At 41.2% G+C, this 13,968-nt stretch overlaps 1 pseudogene across 1 annotated transcript; it reads left to right on the forward strand.

The window, feature by feature from the left end:
- Positions 1 to 2,913: 2,913 nt before the first annotated feature.
- On the forward strand, positions 2,914 to 13,716 carry LOC311489858 (myosin-7-like; annotated as a pseudogene). The gene is made up of 34 exons (XR_014699940.1): positions 2,914 to 3,227; positions 3,310 to 3,703; positions 3,794 to 3,821; positions 3,905 to 4,013; positions 4,141 to 4,233; positions 4,344 to 4,407; positions 5,314 to 5,412; positions 5,500 to 5,603; positions 5,692 to 5,830; positions 6,038 to 6,156; positions 6,253 to 6,402; positions 6,493 to 6,663; positions 6,745 to 7,054; positions 7,201 to 7,283; positions 7,422 to 7,627; positions 7,909 to 8,032; positions 8,222 to 8,358; positions 8,624 to 9,209; positions 9,278 to 9,454; positions 9,533 to 9,678; positions 9,770 to 9,860; positions 9,955 to 10,344; positions 10,437 to 10,563; positions 10,639 to 10,757; positions 10,835 to 11,031; positions 11,111 to 11,294; positions 11,378 to 11,543; positions 11,628 to 11,752; positions 11,850 to 12,451; positions 12,540 to 12,836; positions 12,920 to 13,024; positions 13,126 to 13,221; positions 13,314 to 13,448; positions 13,696 to 13,716. The product of XR_014699940.1 is annotated as a myosin-7-like (transcript).
- Positions 13,717 to 13,968: the final 252 nt, after the last annotated feature.

Genomic DNA, 13,968 nt, shown 5'->3' on the forward strand with positions numbered 1-13,968 from the left:
AGGGCCCACCGTGGAGCACAGGAATGGTGTTTCATTGGTCAGCGGTTCACCTGGGACTTCAACGCTGGTGGGATGTCATAAACCACAGCTTGATCAACACTATCATGTTCTCTCCTATGCATGTACCCTGAGCGGTGCTGACCCCTTGGACTGGTCTGCCATAGAGAAGTCTGTGCCCATGCTTGGTACCTCGAACAGGCTAAGCTTAACATTGCCGAGGCTGAGTTTGATAATAAGAAGTCCCCTGGCTCCAAAGCCCTGTGGCCTTCACCCCTTCTGATTTGCTTCCTGACAGGAAGCATGTGTAAGGGTGGAATCTGTGTGTAACCCCTGTGCAACAAAGCTGAACTACACACATTCCAGCACATTCAGGAATTTTCCGCACACCTTGTCATCGTTTTCCACAATGTGGGCCACATCCTCCTCCACAAAGTCACCGTATCATCTGCAGGCAAACTGATTTATTTGCTCCACGAACCAGCTCAGAGCACAGCAGTTGGTTTGACAGGCATCTTCCTAAAGGCCCTTCCTAAGGAGGAACTCCGGCCCTTGTCCACCAAACTGGTTTATGGTCAAGTGCTGCCTCACCTGTATTTGAAACATGTAGTTGGAGGCAGGGGCTTGCTTTTCATCTACTCACACCCCAATAAGGTCTTGAAGGCACCTTAACACCCACCCAATAAGATCCCAATGTCACCCCTGTTGAAACCATTATGGACAGGCGCATCTTTTGTGGCCAAAGAGAAATGTTGTCTGTCTCTGCTTTCCTGCTATATCTACAATATAATGATGTAAACACTTTGTAACAAACTAAACTATAAAGTGCTCCTGTTACTATCATTAGCCTGATGATGGAGAAACACATTTAGACTTTTAATATTGTTTTGGAGTGCTGAGGTCTCAAATTAGTTTTTTCTTTCTCCTAATGTTCAGAGGCCACATTGTATTTATGTCAGTGATGATACTAAAAACAGTAAATCCATTTTACATTTCAGCTAAAAGACAGGTACTGTTTAACCACTGAACACGACATATTTGGATCCAAATAAAAAGAGGAGACACGCTGATCAATAACATCTTTATCAATTGTTCCCATTATTGCACGTATTAGTGTATACATACAAAGACCCTACAAACACAAGACTCACTACACATGTGAGTATAAGCATTTAAATGATATAAAACCAGCATAAATTCAAAATATTCTTACACCACAATTTGATATATCAAAGCTAACCTACTGAAATCCAAAACACCACTTGCTAACTGCATATAAAGCTAGTGCCAGATCAAAATATGGATATAAAAGGAACGTGAATTAGATTCCATAGTCTCTGGACATGTCTATTGTTGGTAAAGAAAAGGAAGCTTTGCCAACTGACCAGGGTTAAACAAAGGGTGTGGACGTCACTGAACAGTGGTGAGTGATAATAAAGGGATTTCACAGCTGTGACCTTGGCCTCGTCTTGCCTGTCTGTAGACAACAGCTGCGACTCATTATTGGCCCTCTTGAAATGTTTTTTCACATCCTATCACTTGACAGACTGTTGCTGACCTTTAGATCTCAGCACGCCTGAAGTCCCACAAATCCTATTTGTCTTCTTGCTTACTTTACTTAATGTGAATATGGAGACACAACCTGTGACACTGTGGCTCTATCCTCTTAGTAACGAATAGTCGTTGATATACATGTTTGATCAGTGTGTTTCCTCTTGAGATGTTCCATTGCAAGAAAAAGAAGAATGTCTGCTACAGTGATTGCTGTTACTACTGTATAGTTTTTACACAGCATTATATATTTATATTATTATATAATTTGATGCTATGATGCAACTAGAGAACGAATTTCCCATGGGATAAATAAAGTATCTATCTATCTATCTATCTATCTATCTATCTATCTATCTATCTATCTATCGGACACAGATTTCTACTTCCTTTACTATGGAAATGTCCTTAAATACATGCAGTATAATCACAAAACAGAGAAACTTTGAATAATTGAATGTTGGCTTAATTTTATAAGACAATCTAATTGTTCATTATTACCTCACAACTTACTGGAAGAGATGACAATTACTGGATAGACTACAGCCTGTCCCTGCTTCCCCACCTCCTGCCTTCCCCTCGCTTTGTCATGTACACTCTGGCATTAAGTCTCTTGTTCACAAGGTGAGAGCAACAAATAGCAGCACTAGGCTCTACCTAATTTGGAAAATGCTTTTTGTGATAGGCAACCTGGATGCCATTTCTTTGATATCCACCCCCATATTTGGTTGACTTGCAACCTTTATTAATGGGGAGGAAGACTGGTGTCAGCCACTGGATCCATCCTTTCACTTGACGAGGCTGACGGTCAAAGGTAAGAAAATTACCTACTGAAGGGAGACACGACTATGTCCTGTGCATGGGACAATGTTGTTTATGATGTTAAAAATACTCTCAGCTATAGACAGTTTCTGCTGATAAGATGTATTCCGTGGCTGTTCACTGGATTTTTCTCAATTAAATAATGGCTTAACATGACCTTTCGTTTTCTTCTGTCTACTTAATATAAATAGCACAGATCACAATTTCCTGTGGGGTGAAAACGCTTCAGGTAAAACTCACAGCCAAGTTTATCACAGTGAACCATCTGTTTTACAACAGAAAAGCAATTAATACAATTAGATTTTTCTGTTGATACATGTGTGTGTCAACAACAGATGTATTGTCTGATTGTGCCATTTTTCTCGAATGCAAAATAACTCTTGTATAGATAACTGCATATCTCTCACTAATATAAGATATAATGTTTAACTTTATTATTTCTGCATTTGTATTAGCACAAAAAATAAAGAACAGAAATATGCAATGGAATCATTTTCACATTATCACCTTTAGTTCTAAAACTAAGGATTTTTGTTGTACTAAACCAGTCTTATGTGTGTGTCCATGGGTCATATAAATGATCATTGCGTCATACATATGTGCCCAAAGAAAATCACAGCACATACACAATGTTGTATTTTTTTAAAGGTTGAAAAATGGGTGATGCTGTTATGGCAGAGTTTGGGCCAGCTGCTCCTTATCTAAGGAAGTCAGATAAAGAGCGTCTGGAGGCCCAGACTCGTCCATTTGACATGAAGAAGGAGTGTTTTGTTCCTGACCCTGAGGTTGAGTACGTTAAAGCCTCCATCACCAGTCGTGACGGTGACAAAGTCACTGCTGAGACTGAATTTGGAAAGGTGTGCGTCATATCAGTTAAGTTCAACTGTATGCTAGTATGAGTCTTGACCTCTGGATAAGATGTGTTGTTTCTTTCTGCAGACTGTCACAGTGAAGGAGTGTGATGTACACCCTCAGAATCCACCAAAGTTTGATAAAATTGAAGACATGGCCATGTTCACCTTCCTCCATGAACCAGCTGTGCTGTTTAACCTCAAAGAGCGCTACGCAGCATGGATGATTTACGTAAGTCAGCGCCTTATTCTGTCATTTTTCCTCACTAATATAATGTCTCAGAATCTGAAAACACTATTTGCAATCACTCTGTTGACATGGCAGACCTACTCTGGGCTGTTCTGTGTGACTGTCAACCCCTACAAGTGGCTGCCAGTCTACAACCAAGAGGTGGTTGTTGCCTACAGAGGAAAGAAGAGGAGTGAAGCTCCTCCTCACATCTTCTCCATCTCTGATAATGCCTACCAGTACATGCTGTCAGGTACATCCCTTTAAGTCTTCACGTTGTTTCAAAATTCTTTGTGACATAATAACATTATTCACGGATACTATGATAATCTCTTGCTGACAGACAGAGAAAACCAGTCAATCCTTATCACGTAAGTCACTCTGTAAACTAAAATCTTCTCAGCAGTTGGGGATCATAGGTCTTTTTCTAAACCTTTGTCCCTCTTCTGCTCAGCGGAGAATCTGGAGCTGGAAAGACTGTCAACACCAAGCGTGTCATTCAGTACTTTGCCAGCATTGCTGCTGTTCCAAGTGGGAAGAAAGATGCTGCTGCTGAAAAGAAGGTTTGTATTACATATTTATGTCTTAATGTCACGCAACCTAAATACCAGTCCCATTTTAAAGTCTTTTGTTCATAAAGCTTCTCCTAAGTTGTCACTGAGACTGAAGTTGTGTCTTTGCCATAATCAGGGAACCCTGGAGGATCAAATCATTCAGGCTAACCCTGCCCTGGAGGCTTTTGGTAATGCCAAGACCATCAGGAACGACAACTCGTCCAGATTTGTGAGTGTCTGTGGGACTGCAGGGAAACCTCTTGATTACCATATTACCATTAATTAACTGAGGGTTATTTTTTCTTTCTAATAATAGAGATAACACTACTTTTCCCTTAGGGTAAATTCATCAGAATCCATTTTGACAACCGAGGAAAACTGGCTTCTGCTGACATTGAAACATGTAAGTTCTGAGCCACTTTGTGGCATGACACAAATACATGGAGGTGAAGCTGATCCCATCATATGAAAGGAAGTGTATATCACCACCCACACTTGTCTCCTATCTATCCCAGGACTAACCTACAGTGCATCCTACAGGGACACACAAACTTAGTCTTTAGTCCAATAAACATTCATTCCTTCATTCATTTTCTGTAACAGCTTGTCCTCTGGAGGGTCGGAGGGGGAGAGAACCAACTTAGATACAGGGAGAACATGCAAACTCCACACAAAAAGGCCCCAGTCGGCAGATGCATCAGTGCTAACCACCACACTACTGTGCTGCCCCGTCCATAAACATGCATGCGTTCAAACCACAGACAGTAAAAAGATGGATGGCGGAACAGCTCCTCAAAAGTGAAGCCAAAGCAAGTAGAGCTCCCCCTGGTGTCTGGCTGCAGTATAGGTCATAAGCTCCACTCCTCCATGTTAGTGGATGGGACTTGGGCCATACTAAAACACTAAAGTACATGTCAAATAATTTTTTTTCAACGATGGTTTCTGTCATGTTGGGTAGTTAATAAAACGTTGATGAATGTTCAAGTGTTGTTTTTTTTTTTCTGGATAAGTTTCGTTTTAGTTGTTAGTTGTCTGTATACTATAGAAACAGGATGTGCCAACCGCTCAATGAAAGTTGTAAAAAAAATTTAAAAATAAATAAATACAGTGTATAAGCCAACACTTCCTTGTAATAGGTGGAGGTAGACCAGAGTGTAGTGTGAATTTAGGCAATTATGACCATTGTGTTTCAGAAAATATAATATTTGTACTTAAATCTTTTGAATACCTATTGTTGCTAAACCTACCCCAACAGCAGATTGTTTCATACATAAAAACCATGATATCACATATACTATTTCTCAAACAGATCTTCTGGAAAAGTCTCGAGTGACCTACCAGCTCAAAGCTGAAAGGGACTATCACATTTTCTACCAGATCTTGTCTCAGGCAAAGCCTGAACTTCTGGGTAAGTGTAAAACATACAAGTTATACACTATACTTTTTACTTAACTGATCGTGTATCGTATGATTACATAAAACTATTCTATTTCAGAGATGCTGCTCATCACCGCCAACCCCTATGACTACGCCTTCATCTCCCAAGGAGAGACAACAGTAGCCTCTATCAATGACTCTGAGGAGCTGATGGCCACTGACGTGAGCTGAATCACTTTAAGTCACATTGGACTTTAACTTAATGACAAAATAATGAAATGTCCTAGTTAAATCTTTGCCTATCAATTAGGATGCCTTCGATGTGCTGGGCTTCACTCAAGAAGAGAAGAACAGCATTTACAAGTTGACTGGTGCCATCATGCACCATGGTAACATGAAGTTCAAGCAGAAGCAACGAGAAGAGCAGGCAGAAGCTGATGGCACTGAAGGTAAGAGCGTCGTTATGGGTCAATAAGATTTTTGTCTGACATTTTTCGTTTTACTTTGATGGTTTCTGGCATGATATAAATAAAATATAATAGAGACCCCACTCCTTACGTTCCTTGAGCACAACACTAAATTATAGTGTAATGAACTTTCTTTATAAAACAAGCTTATTAAATAAAAAATTGTCCCTGTTATGTTCACTTTCTCAGATGCTGACAAAGTAGCTTATCTGATGGGCCTGAACTCTGCTGACCTCATCAAAGGACTCTGTCACCCAAGAGTCAAAGTAGGGAATGAGTGGGTCACCAAGGGACAGAATGTTGCCCAGGTAACAAGATGAAGGGAACTTTGTGGGGTTGGGGGGCTGGTTTAAAAAAAAATGCACAGTTCAGTTTTAAAGATATTACTGATTGTTTTCTTTTAGGTGAACTATGCTATTGGTGCACTGTCTAAGTCAGTGTATGAGAAGATGTTCCTGTGGATGGTGGTGAGGATTAATCAGTCCCTGGACACCAAGCAGGCCCGCCAGTACTTCATTGGTGTGCTGGACATTGCTGGGTTTGAGATCTTTGAAGTGAGTGATTTTATGAGCACAATGCAAGCTAGACCCCTGTCAGCGTAAAATGGAGAGATGAACACACTGATACATGTTCTTTCTTTCCAGTTTAACACCTTTGAGCAGCTCTGCATCAACTTCACCAATGAAAAACTGCAACAGTTTTTCAACCACCACATGTTTGTGCTGGAGCAGGAAGAGTACAAGAAAGAGGGCATTGAATGGACTTTCATTGACTTTGGTATGGACCTGCAGGCCTGTATTGACCTCATTGAAAAGGTGAGACATTGGATTATACATGTTCAGTAAAAATAAACACAAAAATAGTCTGTGTTTTAATTAACTCATATTGTCCCTCAGCCCATGGGTATCATGTCCATCCTTGAAGAGGAGTGCATGTTCCCCAAGGCCTCTGATGCCACCTTTAAAGCCAAACTCTACGACAACCATCTTGGGAAATCCAACAACTTCCAGAAGCCCAGAGTGATCAAAGGAAAACCAGAGGCCCACTTTGGTCTGGTTCACTATGCTGGAACTGTCGATTATAATATCAACAATTGGCTGGTGAAGAACAAAGATCCTCTCAATGAGACTGTTGTTGCACTCTACCAGAAGTCTAATCTCAAGCTGTTGGGTATCCTCTTTGCAAATTATGCTGGAGCTGATTCAGGTAAGAATGAATAGAATTTACTGTTTCAATCTTCAATGGGAATAGCAATAGTTTTGTAATAGTTTTTTATTTTACATTTTGGTAAATTTGATTGATTTGGGTGTCTTTCTAATGTAATCTAATGGGTTGTGCAATGTTTCAATTAGTTGATGCTGGTGCTAAAGGTGGCAAGGGAGGAGGAAGCAAGAAGAAGGGCTCATCTTTCCAAACAGTATCTGCTTTGCACAGGGTTTGTAAAGACAAATAAATATGAGTGAATTGCTCTTTTATGAGAAATCGAGTTACTTCCCATTTTAAACTAATAAAAAATGTGTCAAAATAGTAATGGGAACTGATTATTCAACACATGATTTGATTTCCTTCACAGGAGAACCTGAACAAGCTCATGACCAACTTGAGGTCCACTCACCCTCACTTTGTACGCTGCATCATCCCCAATGAGTCCAAGACTCCAGGGGCCATGGAGAACCCTCTGGTGATGCACCAGCTGCGCTGTAACGGTGTGCTGGAAGGAATCAGGATCTGCAGAAAGGGCTTCCCCAACAGGATCCTCTATGGAGATTTCAAACAGAGGTGATATAAAGATGATTAACAAATCTAATAGAAAAGAGTAATCTGATGTCTGATTTAGCTAATTAGATTCTTGTTCAATGTCCACTAGGGAGACACACACTACTCTACCAAAAGATACTCCTACATTGGTGTGCTGTCTAACATCTTGCAACATAATATAGGTGTTTTATTTGCAGGTCTTTACTTTTAATATACCATCTAACAATGTATATTTTACTTGTATTTTGGACATTTTATATGACTTGAACTACAACTGAACTAATTTCTGATCCTCTCTACAGATACCGCATTTTAAATCCAAATGCTATACCTGAGGGGCAGTTCATTGATAACAAGAAAGCTTCAGAGAAACTTTTGGGATCTTTGGATATAGACCATAATCAGTACAAACTGGGGCACACCAAGGTCAGAACTGGTGAAGAATATTTTGGACATGCTTTATAAAGAAAGTGTTTTGGTTTACGTGACAGCACATAGAAGTTTAGTAGTGATGCTTTCCGAGTGAGAAAACCTCTGTCATGCATACACACATGCCTTCAGTGTGGGCATCTTGTGTCAGCTACTACTGATCACAGCTGTTTGAAAAAAAAACAGGTATTCTTCAAAGCTGGGTTGCTTGGTCTACTGGAGGAGATGCGAGATGACCGTTTAGCTCTAATCATCACCAGGATCCAGGCTAGATCCCGAGGTGTTCTGGCAAGAATTGAATTCCAGAAGATTGTAGAACGCAGGTATGTGTACTCAGAAAATTATTTAACATTTACTGAAAATTGTTTGTTCAATTTGTTTGTTCAGTCTCTTGCTACATTCTGTAAAGATTTGGTAATGTACACTGAGCCCTGACAGGTGCCCTTTCACTTTCCCAAACTTAACAATGAAAGTGTGCATACAAAATACAGATTAGTTTGCATTAAATCACACGTACAAGACATTTCAGAAAGTCAATAGTTGTAATGCTCTCAAACCCTGAATTATATATAAAACTGATGTCCACAGGGATGCACTACTTGTGATCCAGTGGAACATCCGAGCCTTCATGGGGGTCAAGAATTGGCCCTGGATGAAGCTCTTCTTCAAAATCAAACCTCTGCTGAGATCTGCTGAGGCAGAGAAGGAGATGGCTAACATGAAGGAAGAATTCCTGAAGCTCAAAGAGGCTTATGCAAAATCTGAAGCACGCAGGAAGGAACTAGAGGAAAAAACAGTCACTCTCCTCCAAGAGAAGAACGACCTGCAGCTTCAAGTTCAGACAGTACGTTTAAAGTTTGTCAGAATGACCAAAAATGTTAAAATCAAACCAAGTCTGTCAATGTGTAATGTTGTGCCTTTGCATTCACAGGAGCAAGATAATCTGTGCGATGCTGAAGAAAGATGTGAGGGGCTGATCAAAAGCAAGATTCAACTGGAGGCCAAAATGAAAGAGCTGACAGAAAGGTTGGAGGATGAGGAGGAGATGAATGCTGAACTGACTGCTAAGAAGAGGAAGCTGGAGGATGAGTGCTCTGAGTTAAAGAAAGACATTGATGACTTAGAGTTAACCCTGGCTAAAGTGGAGAAAGAGAAGCATGCCACCGAGAACAAGGTATGACAAACACAAACTACTGTAAAAATACTTTGTGTGCCCCAAATATAACTTTCTCCTGGCCACAGGTAAAGAACATGACAGAGGAAATGGCTGCTCTGGATGAAATCATTGCCAAGCTGACCAAGGAAAAGAAAGCCTTACAGGAAGCTCATCAGCAAACACTGGATGACCTGCAGAGTGAAGAAGACAAAGTCAACACTCTGACCAAGGCCAAGACTAAGCTGGAGCAGCAAGTGGACGATGTAAGAATTTTACATGGAGTTTAAGAAATACTAAATTATGGTTAGGAATTCTAAAAAGTAATTTATTACTTCCCACAGCTTGAAGGATCCTTGGAGCAAGAAAAGAAAATACGCATGGACCTTGAGAGAGCAAAGAGGAAGCTTGAAGGAGACCTAAAATTAGCTCAAGAGAGTATCATGGACCTGGAGAATGACAAGCAGCAACTTGAAGAGAGGCTGAAAAAGTAATACGGCAGGCGTACCTTTAACAAACCTTTGTACAAACATATTTTAAAGTAGGAGACAGCTTGTACATTATACTGTTTTCATCCACAGGAAAGATTTTGAAATCAGTCAGCTCAATGGAAAAATAGAAGATGAACAAGCAATGAGTGCACAACTCCAGAAAAAACTGAAGGAGTTACAGGTAATAATTCAAACAGAAGTGAATAACCACATTTTTATACCACAATTTAAAGCAGTGGAATTTCATGTTAGGTTTTGCTTTGATTTTTGTCTAGGCCCGCATTGAGGAGCTGGAGGAAGAGCTTGAAGCAGAGCGAGCTGCTCGAGCCAAGGTGGAGAAGCAGAGGGCAGACTTGGCCAGAGAGTTGGAGGAGATCAGTGAGAGGTTGGAGGAGGCTGGAGGAGCAACAGCTGCCCAGATTGAGATGAACAAGAAGAGGGAGGCTGAGTTCCAGAAACTCCGCAGAGACCTTGAAGAGGCCACTCTGCATCATGAAGCCACTGCTGCCACACTGAGGAAGAAACAAGCTGACACTGTTGCTGACCTGGGAGAGCAGATTGACAACCTGCAGAGAGTCAAGCAGAAACTGGAGAAGGAGAAGAGTGAGCTCAGACTGGAACTGGATGATGTGGTCTCCAACATGGAGCAGATAGTCAAGGCTAAGGTAAAGTACTTTTATCCATTACGTTTTTCTTCTCATTGGCTAAGATTGTTTTTGCAGTCTTTGTGCCAATTCCACCTGGATTTCGCTTTCAGAACAACTTGGAGAAATTGTGCAGGTCTTTGGAAGACCAGATGAATGAATATAAAACAAAGTCAGAAGAGGGACAGCGCAGCATCAATGACTTTACCATGCAGAAAGCAAAGCTACAAACTGAGAATGGTATGCAATTCATTGCAGCAGCATATTTGAATTGTGAGTATCTGCAGTATTAATGTTATCTTCTGCTTTAATTAGGTGAACTTTCAAGGCAGCTTGAGGAAAAGGATTCCTTGGTGTCTCAACTCACTAGAGGAAAACAGTCCTACACTCAACAGATTGAAGACCTTAAGCGACAACTGGAGGAGGAAGTCAAGGTAGAAAAAAAGAGACTTCATGACGAGCAGATAGAATGGTGGTACCAACAAAGCATTAAGGTATACTGTCATTTCAGGCCAAGAATGCATTAGCCCATGCAGTGCAGTCTTCTCGTCACGACTGTGACCTGCTCAGGGAGCAGTATGAGGAGGAGCAGGAGGCCAAGGCTGAACTGCAGCGCAGCATGTCCAAGGCCAACTCTGAGGTGGCTCAGTGGAGAACCAAGTACGAGACTGATGCCATCCAGAGGACTGAGGAACTGGAAGAGGCCAAGTGGGTAAAACACAGTTTGAATCAAACTCAGAAAAGTTTTAAAGAAACTAACCCTCAATGAATTCTTTTCTGTATCTAGAAAGAAGCTGGCTCAGCGTCTGCAGGAGGCTGAGGAGGCTGTTGAAGCCATGAATGCTAAATGTTCCTCTCTGGAGAAGACCAAACACAGACTGCAGAATGAGATTGAAGATCTCATGGTGGATGTGGAGAGGTCTAATGCTGCTGCTGCTGCTCTGGACAAGAAGCAAAGGAACTTTGACAAGGTATAATTGAAAGCATATATGGCACATTTGCTTTTTCAGGTAAACAATAAAAATATAGTGAGTTTTAAGCATACATATTTCAGGTCTTGGCAGAATGGAAACAGAAGTATGAGGAGAGTCAAACAGAACTGGAGAGTTCTCAGAAGGAGGCCAGGTCTCTGAGCACTGAACTCTTCAAACTGAAAAACTCCTATGAAGAATCTCTGGAACATCTGGAGACCATGAAGAGAGAGAACAAGAATCTTCAGGGTAAGGGTAGCACCAGCTTACACCTTTATTGCAGAATTTGTAGAAAGGACTGAACTTTTAAAATTGTCACATTTGTTTTCCTAGAGGAAATATCTGACCTCACTGAACAAATTGGTGAGAGTGGAAAGAGTATTCATGAGCTGGAGAAGATTCGAAAGCAGCTAGAACAAGAGAAGTCTGAGATACAGACAGCTCTGGAGGAAGCAGAGGTTAGCAGCCAAGTGGACTTCTGGAATATGACCACTGTTAGTAAATGGTACTAGCCAGATATATGGTATTTATTTTTAATTCTTTATTTGATGACAGGCTTCACTGGAGCACGAAGAAGGAAAGATTCTCAGAGCTCAGCTGGAGTTCAACCAGGTTAAGGCTGACATTGAGCGCAAGCTTGCTGAGAAAGATGAAGAGATGGAGCAAGCAAAAAGAAACCAGCAGCGGACTGTGGACACTCTCCAGAGTTCTCTTGAGGCTGAGACTCGCAGCAGAAATGAGGCCCTCCGTCTGAAGAAGAAAATGGAGGGAGACCTCAATGAGATGGAGATCCAGCTGAGCCAGGCCAACAGGCAGGCAGCTGAGGCCCAGAAACAGCTGAAATCTGTTCATACACATCTAAAGGTCTGAATAACCTAGAAAATGCAGTCTTTACTCTTTTGCTTTTCATGAGCTTGACTCAAAATGAAATCCTTTGGGTTTTCATCTTCCAGGATGCTCAGCTCCAGCTTGATGACGCTCTGAGAGCCAATGATGATATGAAGGAAAACATGGCAATTGTTGAGAGACGCAACAATCTGCTTCAGGCTGAACTGGAAGAACTGAGAGCTGCCCTGGAACAAACTGAGAGAAGCCGCAAACTTGCTGAGCAAGAGCTGCTGGATGTTAGTGAGAGGGTGCAGCTACTGCACTCACAGGTATGCAAAAACAATCATGTAAACAATTCTTTTCAGCTTGTCTGTTTTGACTACTTTCACAATGAAAGTGCTATTTATGTAAAAATAGAACACCAGCCTGATAAACCAGAAAAAGAAGCTGGAGGCTGATACAGTCCAGCTTCAGACAGAAGTAGAAGATGCAGTGCAGGAGTGCAGAAATGCTGAGGAGAAGGCCAAGAAGGCCATTACTGATGCTGCCATGATGGCAGAGGAGCTGAAGAAAGAGCAGGACACCAGCGCTCACCTGGAGCGTATGAAGAAGAACATGGAGCAAACAATCAAGGACCTGCAGCACCGTCTGGATGAAGCTGAACAGATCGCCATGAAGGGAGGCAAGAAGCAGCTGCAGAAGCTCGAGGCCAGGGTGAGTATAAGTTTCTCTTCGACTCCTGCTCTATGTAAAAAAAAAGAGTGGTGTAAGCTAACTTTTGTTTTGGCAACCTACAGGTCCGGGAACTAGAAAGTGAAGTTGAAGGTGAACAGAGAAAGGCCAGTGATGCTGTAAAGGGAGTAAGAAAATATGAAAGACGTATAAAGGAGCTAACCTATCAGGTAAATGTCAATCTGAATCAAAGTCTCTTTATGTTATGAAAATATTCCTCTGAATCGAAAAGTAAATATATCAATTTGTATGTTGTTTTTTCATTATTCAGACTGAAGAGGATCGTAAAAATCTGGCACGTCTGCAAGATCTGGTGGATAAGCTGCAACTCAAGGTCAAATCCTACAAGAGGACTGCTGAGGAGGCTGTAAGTATTTCTGATTTTAAATTGGAGCCACACATCAATCCTCCGAAACTGAGCTTTATCCTGGCAAACACTGTGGTGTCTCTGTCCTACAGGAGGAACAGGCCAACGGTAATCTTACCAAGTTCCGTAAGCTGCAGCATGAGCTTGATGAAGCTGAAGAGAGAGCTGACATCGCTGAGTCTCAGGTCAACAAGCTGCGTGCCAAGAGCCGTGATGTGGGCTCAAAGGTTTGTATCACCAAGTCAATTTCCAGCTTCATCATTTTGTCTGACTCTGTATCTTTTAAAATTGGACGGTCGCTTGCTGCCAACCGTCGAATAAGAAAGACAACATGACAAATCTTAGTGGTAGTCTCCTTGTACAATCACTGAGTGTTCTTGCTATATTTCAAAAACAGGGACAGCTGTTCCTCTAAAATAATAAATAAAAAACACTGCTAAGTATTTACTGTATATGTTCTTCCTTTTGTTTCAGAAAGGGCATGATGAAGAATGAAGCTTCCTGAAAAATGATTCATTCTGAGACACCTCTTGCCCATGTAACAGTGTCTCCCTAAGCATGTTTTTTCAGTAGAATAAATACAATGTGCATCTGAAACAGCTTCTTGACTTCTCATTTACAGTTGTGGAAGTATTATATTTTTTCCAAATACGTATTCAGTATCTGAAAAAAATTCAAACCAAAAAAACTGCTGCTTTTAAATCAAGATGTCTACTTGTACACAGTGCTATGCAATGGTCATTAAGG

Source organism: Chelon labrosus (genome assembly GCF_963514085.1).
Source record: "Chelon labrosus genome assembly, chromosome: 6".
NCBI classification, from domain to species: Eukaryota; Metazoa; Chordata; class Actinopteri; order Mugiliformes; family Mugilidae; genus Chelon; species Chelon labrosus.